The following is a 14443-nucleotide window of genomic DNA, read 5'->3' on the forward strand; positions in this document are numbered from 1 at the left end:
GGGTTGTTCGGGTGGGGAGAAAGGATGGGTCGATGGGTAATGTGATAGTGACGGCATTCCCTCTCTCTCCCTCTCCCTCTCCCTCTGTGTGTGTGTGTGTGTGTGTATGTGTTTTTTAATTTTTTTGTTTTGGTGGCTGCGAAGTGCGAAACAGTCAGTAGGTAGACTAAAACACAGGAAACTTAAAGTGTAATCACAGTCCTGTAGTTATGAATAGTAAGATAACAACAATGTGCTGCCAGGAAACACTACGTGTCTCATAATGAAATATGTAAATAAGTATTGTTTAACATTTTTCTTTAATTTTATTCCTAATAAAAGGAGGTTAAATATGTATAATTGAAAACGGAAGAAACATCAGTTGCAAAAGTCAGTTAACATTTATTCTTGTCGTGTTGATAAACATGACTGAAGTAGAAACTGAGAAAAAAATGTCTGTAAATACGAGGGTAAGTCAATTATTATCTGCAAAGTAGTTATACAATTTTATTGTAATCAGATAGGAAACTTACAAGAACATCATTTTCTGGGGTAGTCTCCTTGCGTTTCAACGCACTTGGTCCATCGTTGTATAAGCTTCCTGATGCCCTCATAAAAGAAATTTCTCGGTTGAACTGCGAGCCAAAAAGGCACGGCTTCTTTCACTGCTTCTTCCGAGGAAAATCGATGGCCCCTTAATGCCTGTCTGAGTGGACCAAACAAGTGATAGTCAGAAGGGGCAAGATCGGGACTATATGGAGGACGATCCAATACTTCAAATTTGAGTTTCTGGAGCGTTTCAGCAGTGTGGGCAGCAGTATGCGGACGGGCATTGTCGTGCAGCAACACAACACCTTTTGACAGCAGTCCTCGGCGTTTGCTTCGAATTGCAGGCGTTAACCTGGCAGTAAGCATCTCACTATAAAGTACATTGTTTATTGTTGTGCCCCTCTCCACATAATGTTCCAGTACTGGACCTTTTGCGTCCAAAAAAACTGTAAGCATCAGTTTTCCTGCGGGCGGTTGGGTCTTGAACTTTTTCTTGCACGGCGAATTTGGATGTTTCCATTCCACACTCTTCCGTTTACTCTCCGGCTCGTAATGATGGATCCACGTTTCGTTACCAGCAATGATCCTGTCTAAGAAGTTGTTCCCTTCGTTACCATAGCGCTCCAAATGTTTTTTTGCAGATGTCCAAGCGCATTTGTTTATGCTACTGTTGAAACGTTCCCTTTGAAAAATTAAGAATGACAATGCTGGTAAAACTCTTATGTTATTTGATTTTCAAACAGCTGAGCAAAATTGAACATACTCAGACATTTCTCTCTTTACTTATTTTGATCAACAGTAAACTGACACACAATATTTTTCAATAATCCCTACAAAAGAATGGCCCTGACTAACAATAACGGCCCTGACTAACAATAACCTGTACCTTTCATGAATCACTTACCTCATAAAAATCTTCGTTACTCGAACTACTGCAATACAGCGAGCGCCAATACTGCCAGCTAAATGAAAGATTCTAACTACTGAAGGCACTAACTACTGATAGACATAGTTAGCAAGTGAAAGATTTTGATGGAGAACAAACAATGTATTTACCTTAATAACGTTCAAAAGTCATCATATATATGTGTAATTTGCGACATCCAGTTTGGCAAATTTCCTTTTTCTGGCGGACACACGTCCAGCTCGTCCGCTCATAATAACATCTCAAAACTCTGGCTTCTCTCCCTCCACATCCATCACTGCTGGCGGCTCACCTCCAACAGCGCAACGCTACGCGCTGTTCACATCCAACTGCCCAACACTACAATAGAGAATATTCCAACAATGCCAACCAGCCACAGATTGCACACAGCACAGTCAGTGATTTTCATACAGAGTGCTACGTGGCGTTACCAACATAAAAACCTGAACAGCCTGCATACACTGTGGGAGTTGTTTTGGGACCCATCTTGCACAAACTTTATGAAATCCAAGTCTATTGTGGATGATTTCGTAGGCAGAACCGTGACTAGTTTGCAGACGATGTGCCACTTCGTCTGTGAATCATTTCACGTGAACGCTCAATGGTTTCTTCATTTGTGGCGGTAAACGGTCGTCCGGCTCCTTCATCGTGCGAACACTTGGGCGACCATTTCGGAAGTTTTCAATCCATTCGTAGACACTCCGTTGTGGCAAAACACTGTTCTCGTACTGTACCGAAAGTCTCCGATGAACTTCAGCCCCTGATACGCCTTCCGACCACAAAACGCGGATCACTGAACTTTGCTCTTCTTTGGTGCAAATAGACAGCAGAGCAGCCTTGATTAACAGCACGGCAGCAATAACGAAATAAACGTAGCTGCTTGAAATTGCAAAGATATAACAAGAAATATACAAAGCATGCGTCATCAACGTAAAATGACAGTACTACCAAACTGAAAAAAATATAACTAAATTGCGGATAATAATTGGCTTACCCCCATAGCCGGCCAGTGTGGCCGAGCGGTTCTAGGCGCTGCAGTCTGGAACCGCGCGACCGCTACGGTGGCAGGTTCGCATCCTGCCTCGGGCCTGGATGTGTGTGATGTCGTTAGGTTAGTTAGGTTTAAGTAGTTCTAAGTTCTAGCGCACTGATGATCTCAGATGTTAGTCCCATAGTACTCAGAGCCATTTGAACCATTTTCTTACCCCCCATATTAACAACTAGCTTTTTGTTGGGGATTTGCCCGGGTACAATTGTGTCACATATGTTTCACACATAACCCCATTTACTTCACATTCATGTTGTGCAGTCCTAAAGCATCAACTGCACACCGACCAGCGCAGCTACGCGGAACGGCGTCAAGAAGGCGCTGACCCGCGCGCCAATGGAAAGAGCGGGCGGCGCCACACCTCCAAGAAGATAGAGTTCAATGGCCCCTGTCAACGCTGACTTAAGGAGCCGGCCAACGCTGGTCGTGTCCAGATCGGTCGCAGACTTCGAGAGCATCTGTACTGAGTAATAGGAAGGCGATACGTAGCCTGCATTCTGCGAGTAGTAGTAGTAGAGAAAAGTGCTGCATGTGGGAGGCACAGGAAGGACGGCAAGCTTCTTCATAAGGAGAACTTATGTTTCTTTCCTCTTTAGAAATAGTTCTATTAATTTGAAAGTTTAATGTACAGATTAGTTTGGATTCCTGCCTCCGGCCCTCGCAACTTCTCTCCTTCCTTATTTGTGTCGGTACTCAGTCTCGCAATAGCCTACACAACAAATGTAACAAATTTCATACACATTTGTGCACACATATCATCCGTATATCCAGCAAATTTTGTCCTGCAGTTTCACTTGAATTCTGTGTAATCTTGTACTTCTGCCAGTTTGGAGAAAAAGGACTACCCTCGGCAACTTATTGCTTCAAATGGTTCAAATGGCTCTGAGCACTATGGGACTTAACTTCTGAGGTCATCAGTCCCCTAGAACTTAGAACTACTTAAACCTAACTAACCTAAGGACATCACACACATCCATGTCTTAGGCAGGATTCGAACCTGCCACCGTATCGGTCGCGCGGTTCCAGACTGTAGCGCCTAGAACCGCTCGGCCACTCAGCCCGGTGGCAACTTATTCTCCGCTGTTTTTCACCACGGTACTCTACAGAAATCGTTAAATGAATCTGTGGTATTGAGCCGCGTGGAGAGATGTTTAGGCTCTGAAAGATGCTGAAAAATTATTGGCTCGCTGTACTGCCCATTCTCGCGAAGTAGTTGATGGACTGAACAATGCAAATAAATGCATTGCGCTTCATCCTTTTAAAGTATTCCAAGTCAACTAATTACAGGGAAGAATACCGACAACTCTTTTTCGGACGTTCCTACATGTAAGCCCTTCTCAGCATCATCTCCACTCCCAGCGGCAGTAGGGGCATCCTTCTCCTACAGTATTTTTATTCAGATAATGAGTCGCGCACATAACCAATTTGGTACCAAATTTCTGCAGGTGTTATGGTTCTATGTCACGTCTTTCCACTCCCACCTTCACCTGTGCGGGTCCTAGGGGTGTCCTACTGTCACAGTAAATTTTTCCAGATAGCAAATGATACGTTTGCCAGTTTTGGTAGAAATTTCTTCAGGCGTTACAGCGATATGCTGACACGTCACTGTCTTCGCAGTTCTAGGAGTGAAACGTCATCATGAGTGTAACCAATGTCTAGACCCCAAAACTATCGATATGCTACTGATATCGGCCGTTATCGAATTTTTTTCCATGTCAGTTCTTCTTACCCCCACATCCATCTCTACGGGTGATTGAATATATTACCCACACGTATTTTTATACAAATAATTACACAAATAATTACACATAAAATTTGATTGAAACTGCTTCGCAGCTAGGCTTTCAAGTGGCGCCCATGTACGAACGCGTACAACAAATCACCAAAATTTCAGCATACTCGGATGAATGATATAGGGATGGATGGAAGAAACACAAACAAATATTCGTTCTAGAGTTCCGTACCAGAGTCGGTAAAAACGGAACCCTTACACGATTAGTTTAGTATCCATACGTTAAGACCCCTTTTTCTCAGGAACGGGTAGAGATACGAACTTGAAATTAATGTGAATTACTAAGGCCTACGGTCCCTTGGCGGTGTAAAACGTTTGAGCTTCTAAGTCAGCGCAATCAAAAGATACCGCAACTTATCTTAGATATTTTGATATTTTCAAATTCACTCCTCACATATATGTCGGGCACTTTCTGTTGACCTAAAGCACTCCGTCGTCAGGCCACGAGTGACCTACTGGGACCATCCGACCGCCGCGTCATCCTCCGTGGAGGATGCGGCTAGGAGGGGCGTGGGGTCAGCACAACGCTCTCCCGGCCGTTATGGTGGTAATCTTGACCGAAGTCGCTACTAATCGGTGAGTAGCTCCTCAATTGACATCACGAGACTGAGTGCACCCCGAAAAATGGCAACAGCGCATGGCAGCCTGAATGGTCACCCATTGAAGTGCCGACCACGCTCGACAGCGCTTAACTTCGGTGATCTCACGGGAACCGCTTTAACCACTGCGGCAAGGCCGTTGCCTTCTGTTGACCTAGTATCATGAAATTTGGCAAGAAGCAAAGTTTCATATTATAAGTAAAGGAAAAATAACATCCGAAAACTGTGAATTTGTAATTATATCACATTTCTTGTCTGTCTGTATATCGGTCCGACTGTTAACACCCCCTTTTCAGGAACTAGTAGAGATATCAAGTTTAAATTTATGTCAAATACTGTAGTCCACAGTTACTTGGTGGTGTAAGAAATCTAAGCTTCTAAGTCAGTGCAGTCAAAGATACGGCCAGTTACGTTACTTATTTTGATACTCGTAAGTTCGCTTATGAAAACCTGAGTATATAACTGAGTTTGTAGGCACCCTCAGAGAGCGGGTCCTACACGCACTTGGCCGGCTTCTTAATATCAGACATGACTGAGGAGTGTTTGTGGAAAATGGTATAAGTGCTAACTGCTATTTTTTCAGCAAATGAAAAGAAAACCTCAAATGTTTTGTAGCCATTGTTTGCCATTAATAATTGTTCTGTGTAGTACTGAAAAGGAAAACTTGCAAATTGTTCAATTGGCTCTAAGCACTATGGGACTTAACATCTGAGGTCATCAGTCCACTAGACTTAGAACTGCTTAAACTTAACTAATCCAAGAACATCACACACATCCATGCCCGAGGCAGGATTCGACCGTAGCAGCAGCGCGGTTCCGGACTGAAGCGTCTAGAACCCCTAATTCACAACGGCCGGCGAAAGCTTTTAAAATAACAGATGTGGAAAAAGAAAAAGTTAAGTCTTTCTAAATGTAATTCCCATATTCTGTTTAATTCGATTGCATCGCTGACAAATGTTTCTGCAAAATATGTAGTATTTCTTATCCATGTAAGGTAGCATAGACAGAAGATCTTTCTTTTTTCCGGCACTCGTTTGAGGTGACGGATTTGACTGAGAAAGATCCTCTAGATGCTTCACATTTTGCGTTGTATAACCTTTCTTGAAGACTGAATAAGCATTCCAGTCCTTAATTCTACTGAAGGTTTTCTGGAGTAGAATTTTGTTGGAATTCCTCACTTTAATTGAAGAGAGTTGGGTCAGCGAATATAAGCTATCCTGCCACTTGTACTGTTTACCACAAACAGTGCTCAATTACTACTCGACTAAATCATTTTGGAGCCCTTAGGATATACAGTGAGTCCAAAAAGTATTCGTCTAGTTGTAATTTTTTAAAAAAAACTAAGTATATGTCACGCAAAAGAAAGGGAACATAAAATGTTAACATCGAGCCATATGCAACGAACCTTTGGTAAGTCATTTTTATTGATGGACAAGGAAATAAATACATCCATAGCGATAGCAAATTTGACAAAATGGAGAATTTACTCAAGGGCTACTTCAAAAAGCATTCGTCCACTAATTTTTTTTTTAATTTACAATCTGAAAATATGATTTCAATTACAAAAATTGATATTTAGTGGGGTTTCCCTTTGCAGCTATCACTGCTTGTAGTCATCTGGGCATAGACTTGACCAAGTTTGCCGTCAGAGAGACTGGAATTTTGTACCAATCGTCTGGAAGGGTTGCCTTTAAGTCTCTCTTGTTGGAAATGTGTCTTCTCCTGATGCTATCGCCCAGTACTTTCCAAAGGTGTTCAGTAGGATTAATGTCTGGGCTCTGAGGAGGGGTGTCAAGTTGTTTTGGGGTATTGTAGAGGAAGCACAGCCTTGTATTTAGAGCAGTATGCTTTGGGTCGTTATCTTATTGAAAAATGTAATTTCCTTGCAGACCTAATTTTTCGGCGCTAGGATTCAGATTTTCCTTTAAAAATGTTGATATACATATGGTGATCCATTGTGTCTTCTACGAAATGTAATTTTCCAACACCTGCAGCACTCATACAGCCCCACACCATCAGGGAGACACCACTGTGTTTAACCGTTGGCACAAGATTGCGTGCAACATCTCCGCATTCTTCTTACGCCACACCATTCGCCTGCCATCCGACCCGAATACGTTGTATGTACTCCCATCAGAAAATATTACTCTATTGCAGAAGACTTCCTTTTTGAATCTATGTTCCATCGCAAATGAAGACGTTTCTTTCGGTTCTGTTCACTGACCCAAAATTTCTTGCGATCTGCTGCAGTCCGGAACCGCGGGACTGCTACGGTCGCAGGTTCGAATCCTGCCTCGGGCATGGGTGTGTGTGATGTCCTTAGGTTAGTTAGGTTTAAGTAGTTCTAAGTTCTAGGGGACTTATGACCTAAGATGTTGAGTCCCATAGTGCTCAGAGCCATTTGAACCATTTTTCTTGCGATCTACCCGGCCTTGATATCCATACGTTTCGAAGGCATTTCTGATTGTGTTGGCACATACATTCTTTTCCCTAGACTAACTCTGCAACCAACTTAAGAGCGCTGATTTCAGCTTTATCCTTCCTTTCCATCATGATAAATCTCAAGTCTGTATCAGTCAAAGAGTGAGGGCGTGCGGTACGTGTTTGGTTTCTTAATGATTATGTTGCGCAAAATCGATCTATTATCAACTGAATCGTCGATCTATGTCTACCGACTACTTTAGCAATCTCGTAAGAAGATTTGCACTCATTATGTAAGCGCAGAATAAGTTTCCCTTCGATCAGCGGCGTCTCACTACCCTTACGGCCCATGGCGCTAATTGCACTGTATCGGCGCCGTTCAGAACCACAACAGGCGATAGAGTGGGACCGCGCTAAGTTGACTCTAGTGTGTGCCGTGGGTCAGTGTTATAGTTTAATCACTGCGCTCAGAATTTCGGCGTGTTCAGAAGGTGGACGAATACTTTATGAACCTGCTGTTGTATTACGTTTTCTATTTTGTTAACCTTGCTTTCAATTTGGATGTATTTCTTTTCTTTCTTTTCAACAAAAATGTGGCCGAGCGGTTCTAGGCGCTTCAGTCTGGAACCGGGCGGCCGCTACGGTCACAGGTTCGAATCCTGCCTCGGGCATGGATCTGTGTGATGTCCTTAGGTTAGTTAGGTTTAAATAGTTACTAAGTTCTAGGGGACTGATGACCTCAGATGTTAAGTCTCATAGTGCTCAGAGCCATTTGAACAAAAATGACTTACCGAGTTACTTCGTACATGACTGGCTCTTTAGATTTTGTATACATGTCTTTTCATGTTACACAGACTTTGTTTCCTTAAAGATATGCAGGTAGATGAATACTTTTTGGACTCGCTGTAGGGTGTGTAGTGTCCTCGTCGCCACTGTAGAGTCTTGTACGGTAGGAATCAAGAGAAAGGATGTTGTGTGTTGGTCGGTATCCTCTTTCTACAACACGAGTGCACACGTGTATTAACAGGGTTCTTTATTTACATGAACAGGAGACAACTTGTCTTTAAGAGGGCATGTGTTGTGGTGCAAGCTCTTCCGTAATAGTCGACGTTAGCCTCACTGCTGCTGAAGTACTAGACCCGTTATACAATGAATGACAGACGCCAAACTGGAGTGCGAGTTGGTGTGTCAATGACTGAACTATTGACTGAGACTGAGCTACTGACTGAGACTGACCCCTCCGGTCAACGGCGGTGATCTAAATACTTGCGGTCGAGAGGGTGTTTGCGGCTCGTTGCTTTTTTGCTATAACGTATTTGGGTATACCATGCCTACCCCACCCGTTCCACCCCCTGCCCAGTGCCACGGCCGCAGACGGCCAATATAATAGATCTAACGCAAGTTTTTAAGTTTCAGAACCAACAAATTGCTAGCCGTGTGGCCCAAGGCGTCTTGCCACGGTTCGCGCGTCTACCTCCGTCGGAGGTTCGAGTCCTCCTTCGGGTATAGGTGTGTGTGTTGTCCTTAGCATAAGTTAGATTAAGTAGGGTCCGATGACGTCAACAGTTTGGTCCCATAGGAACTTACCACAAACTTCGAAATTTCCAACAAATTGCTACCTTCCTGACGACGGTACAACTGCTGGCTGCACAAGCTGCGTCGGCCGCACAGCATACCAACCTACCAGCCCAGCAAGTTCCGGCGACCAGCAAACGATCGTTCTGGCAGTTTAACGACGCAGAAGAGGAGTAGCTCGAATACCTGATTCAGTTCCAAGCACATCGTCAAGTTCTCCGTGTTCAAGGCACTGTAAAACTACAATACTTTCTCTCTATTGTGGAGTCCCCAGTGCCAAGTTAATACGAAAACTGTTCCCAACGGCGTCTCCCGACGAACTCATCCATGACCAAGTAATCGCTCCATTAACTCAATATTATGACCAGCGAGTCCAAGTAGCTGCAGCTAGATATCAGTTTTTTCGCTTGCAGAAAAAGCCGGAACGGACATACCGTCAGTGGTACATGACTAGGAGGAGTAAATTTCAGCGTAGTTGTGACAACTTTTACACTGATTTAATGATTAGGGACGCAATAACAATCAGTGTCCCAGATATCAGAATACGGGAGCAGATGTTAAAGTAATCTGATTCATCACTTCCCCTAGTATTTCAAATAGTAGAGCAATATGATTCGGATGCCACAGCTGCCGATAAGTATGACCAGGCCCGGATTGCCGGCTGGGGTGGCCGAGCTGTTCTAGGCTCTTCAGTCTGGAACCGCGTGACCGCTACGGCCGCAGGTTTACGGTCACAGGTTCGAATCCTGCCTCGGGCATGGATGCGTGTGATGTCCTTAGGTTAGTTAGGTTTAAGTAGTTCTAAGTTCTAGTGGACTGATGACCTCAGATCTTAAGTCCCATAGTGCTCAGAGCCATTTTTTTACCGTTACAGATCCGGAACGTAAGTCGATGGTGTCGTCCAGAAGTTAGTATCCAGCCAAAGGAGTATCCAATTGAGATAATTAACTATAAAACTTCAATTATTCTTCTAAACATGATGTTTAAAGTATAACAGTTTATTCATTTTTTCATAAATTAAATAACTTCTAGAGTTTCATACACCTGTAACTATGGTTTGTATGCTGTACAAAAGTCATCGAAGAATCTCTCTTACTTAGGAAGAAAAGTGTACCTATAGCAACAAATGCAGCCAGTAGTAAGTGAAAAAATGATGAAATTTCACATGTAAAAAAATATGTTTTGTTACGTTCTTGAGCTTCCATTGCTATGAGTATGAATCCTGAATCCTTCCTGGTCTTGCTGTTAAAGTTTAATGAATTGATTTGTAAAAGTATAGACAGTGGAAAGTCACATCACCGACGTTAAGCGCTGTCGAGCGTGGCCGGCACTTGGATGGGTGACCATACGGGCCGCCATGCGCTGTTGCCATTTCTCGGGGCGCACTCAGCCTCGTGATTGACCGAATAGTAGCGGCTCCGGTCAAAGAAAACCATCGTAACGACCGGGAGAGCGGTGTGCTGACCACACGCCCCTCCTATCGGCATCCTCAACGGCTGATGACACGGCGGTCGGATGGTTCCGATGGGCCACTTGTGGAATGAAGACGGAGTGCTCTTTCTCGCCCTAGTGCTGTGCAACGACGTTCTAACAAACTGTCAGTCTCAGTCACTAGCGCAGCCGTACAGTCACTAGCTCAATCACTATCCTAGTTGGCATCTGTCAGTTCACATCACCGGCTACGAGAGTGTATATCGACCGGAGTAGTGTTCATAGACCCAGCGGGTCTTCACCAGTAGTGAGGCTAACGTGGACTGTTAGGGAAGAGCTTGTACCACAACAAAGGGACTCTCTTAAGGTAAGTAGCTTTCAGGTTCAAATGGCTCTCAGCACTATGGGACTTAACATCTGTGAACATCAGTCCCCTAGAACTTAGAACTACTTAAACCTAACTAACCTAAGAACATCACACACATCCATGCCCGAGGCAGGATTCGAACCTGCGACGGTAGCAGTCCCTCGGTTCCGGACTGAGCGCCTAGAACCGCTAGACCACCGCGGCCGGCGTAGCTTTCAGTTTATGTAAATAAAGAACACTGTTAATTTATGTGTGCAGTTGCGTTGTTCCGACCACCAAACAATACCCTCTCTATTGATTCCTAAGGCACAATACTAAACAGTGTCTATGCACAGCGCGCATTGAATTTCGCACGCATTCCTTTCGACCGCGGATACCAGTAAGGCGAAAGGACAGGCTTTTTCTCTTTTTTTTTTTTAACTCAAAATGACTCAAATGGCTCTGAGCACTATGGGACTTAGCATCTATGGTCATCAGTCCCCTAGAACTTAGAACTATTTAAACCTAACTAACCTAAGGACATCACACAACACCCAGTCATCACGAGGCAGAGAAAATCCCTGACCCCGCCTGGAATCAAACCCGGGGACCCGGGCGCGGTTTTTTTTTAACACTGTGTAGTATGGGCTGAAGAGATCATCGTTGATGACTTATCTTCTAGGATGGGATGTAAGGATAAAAGGAAAACACTTTATTTATTACACATTCAGTTAGGCTTGGGCACTCAATGGGTCCTTTAGCCTGCTGTCTTTGGTGATGTCTATCTGCTGTGGAGGGTGAGATGTGTCCAGGCTGTTACGTGTGACTGCTTGCTAGAGTTATGACAGATTGCCTATGGGGGGGTGAAACGTTATTGACTTCGGTACTCGGTACTTGTGCCACTTGCAGGGTTTGCCGTTCCTACCGATTCTAATTGTCGAACGTCCTCCCTAAGGGCATCGATTTTGTCAAAAACTCGTAGAGGCTTGTCATGGACCTTCTCTCGTATAGTGGTCTCGTGGAATGCGGTGCGGATGTGGACGTTTCTTGTCCACCGTGGAGCTCCTGTGATCCATCGATAGCAAATGTTTTGCAGCGTCTGGAGTTTGTTGTAGTTGGAGACGCTCTTAGTTCCCCCACGAGGTGGCGGACAGGCTAAGAACTATGACAGAGCTGCCTATAACAGCGCCCTCGGACTGGAGCGCTAGTTAACGCGGGCAATCAGCGCGGCTGCGAAGCGGCGGGTTACGTGCCGCGCGGCGCGGACGGCCCGGAAGTGTCCAATTGTGTGCCGGAGCGCCCGCCACTTGCCGCGGCGGTTATCCAGACTAGCTGCGAGCCGAGCCGGCGAGGCCGCGCGTGGCAGAGGTCGCGCCGAGGCCGCGGCCACGCGGAAGACAACAGCGAGTCCTTCCTTCCTCCACATCCGCTCACGGCCCACTTGTTTACGAGCGGCTCTCCTCGCCTCGGCCTTCGCCCTGCGGGTCGGGCGATACCGCTCGCCGATCCTTCCCCCCGCCAGCTCCGCGGAGCCTGTCGCTTATCTGCAGTCGGCTCGCACGCCGCCAGCCAGCGACGGCCGCCGGCCTCGAACGCCGCCTCACGGTCGCTATTTCCGGTGGCGGGACTGTTTTCATGTGGGCTGAAGCAACGGTATCGGGTTCGACGGAAAGGGCTCGCGGAAGCTATTTCTGCTTCCGATTTGTCAAGAAGGCTGTTTGTGTGGCGAGAGACCTGCTATATTTACACCTCTGTCGTCCAACCGGATTATCTCGTTTTGCGAGGAAGCGGCACGAAACTAGCTTCGCAGATACGGTCCAAATGAGAAGACCGAGGACTTGCCGTATTCAAACATCCGTCCGACTATTCTTATTTACGCTCTCCCTGCAGCGTTCCTAAATCACTTGAAGCGCATCTTAAGGTAGTTCTTCAAACAAAACCATTGCAAGTTTATTCTCCAGCCGTTGTCTAATCCGAGCGAGTGCTGCCAGTGTCAACAGGTCACTGAACGGTAACTTTCATGTATAAAACGTTCTTGGTTTTCTTGTTGTTGTTGTTGTGGTCTTCAGTCCACAGACTCGTTTGATGCAGCTCTCCATGCTACTCTATCCTGCGCAAGCTTCTTCATCTCCCAGTACCTTCTGCGACCTACATCCCTCTGAATCTGCTTGGTGTATTCATCTCTTGGTCTCCCTCTACGATTTCTACCCTCCACGCTGCCCTCCAATGCTACATTAAATTTGTGATCCCTTGATGCCTCAGAACATGTCCTACCAACCGGTCTCTTCTTCTTGTCAAGTTGTGCCACAAACTCCTCTTCTCCCCAATTCTATTCAATACATCCTCATTAGTTATGTGATCTACCCGTCTAATTCTCAGCATTCTTCTGTAGCACCACATTTCGAAAGCTTCTATTCTCTTCTTGTCCAAACTATTTATCGTCCATGTTTCACTTCCATACATGGCTACACTCCATACAAATACTTTCAGAAACGACTTCCTGACACTTAAATCTATACTCGATGTTAACAAATTTCTCTTCTTCAGAAACGCTTTCCTTGCCATTGCCAGTCTACATTTTATATCCTCTCTACTTCGACCATCACCAGTTATTTTGCTCCCCAAATAGCAAAACTCCTTTACTACTTTAAGTGTCTCATTTCCTAATCTGATTCCCTCAGCATCACTCGACTTAATTCGACTACATTCTATAATCCTCGTTTTGCTTTTATCCTCCTTTCAAGAGACTGTCCATTCCGTTCAACTGCTCTTCCAAGTCCTTTGCTGTCTCTGACAGAATTACAATGTCATCGGTGAACCTCAAAGTTTTGATTTCTTCTCCATGGATTTTAATACCTACTCCGAATTTTTCTTTTGTTTCCTTTACTGCTTGCTCAATATACAGATTGAATAACATCGGGGAGAGGCTACAACCCTGTCTCACTTCCTTCCCAACCAATGTTTCCCTTTCATGCCCCTCGACTCTTATAACTGTACAAATTGTAAATAGCCTTTCGCTCCCTGTATTTTATCCCTGCCACCTTTACAATTTGAAAAAGAGTATTCCAGTCAACATTGTCAAAAGTTTTCTCTAAGTCTACAAATGATAGAAACGTAGGTTTGCCTTTCCTTAATGTTTCTTCTAAGATAAGTCGTAGGGTCGGTATAGGCTCACGTGTTCCAACATTTCTACGGAATCCAAACTGATCTTCCCCGAGGTCGGCTTCGACCAGTTTTTCCATTCGTCTGTAAAGAATTCGCGTTAGTATGGTTATCTGGTTTCTGTACAAATTGTAAATAGCCTTTCGCTCCCTGTATTTTACCCCTGCCACATTTAGAATTTGAAAGAGAGTATTCCAGTCAACATTGTCAAAAGCTTTCTCTAAGTCTACAAATGCTAGAAATGTAGGTTTGCCTTTCGTTAATCTTTCTTCTAAGATACAAATCTCGATAAAACCTCAAGCTAACGACGATCCGTTTAATCATCTTCGTCAGTTGCCCTTGATCAAGAATGTTATATACAGAGTGTCCCAGGAGAAATAGTCAATGTTTAGTGATATAACGGGAACAATCATCGAGGCAAAAATGTCTATGAAACATGGACTCTAAAATGCACACCTCAGCGGCCTTGAACACTTCTTCATTTTCGATACTGCGAAACAAGTCTCTTCTGGTGCAAACTCTTTGTTCTCCATGTTTTGAGAGATGGCAAAAAAAAGGAAAAATGTCCAGTAAACATGGATTGTAAAGGGTATGCCTTGAGAGCTGCTGTGAAACA

The sequence above is a fragment of the Schistocerca cancellata genome, chromosome 5, assembly GCF_023864275.1.
Source record: "Schistocerca cancellata isolate TAMUIC-IGC-003103 chromosome 5, iqSchCanc2.1, whole genome shotgun sequence".
Taxonomy (NCBI): Eukaryota; Metazoa; Arthropoda; class Insecta; order Orthoptera; family Acrididae; genus Schistocerca; species Schistocerca cancellata.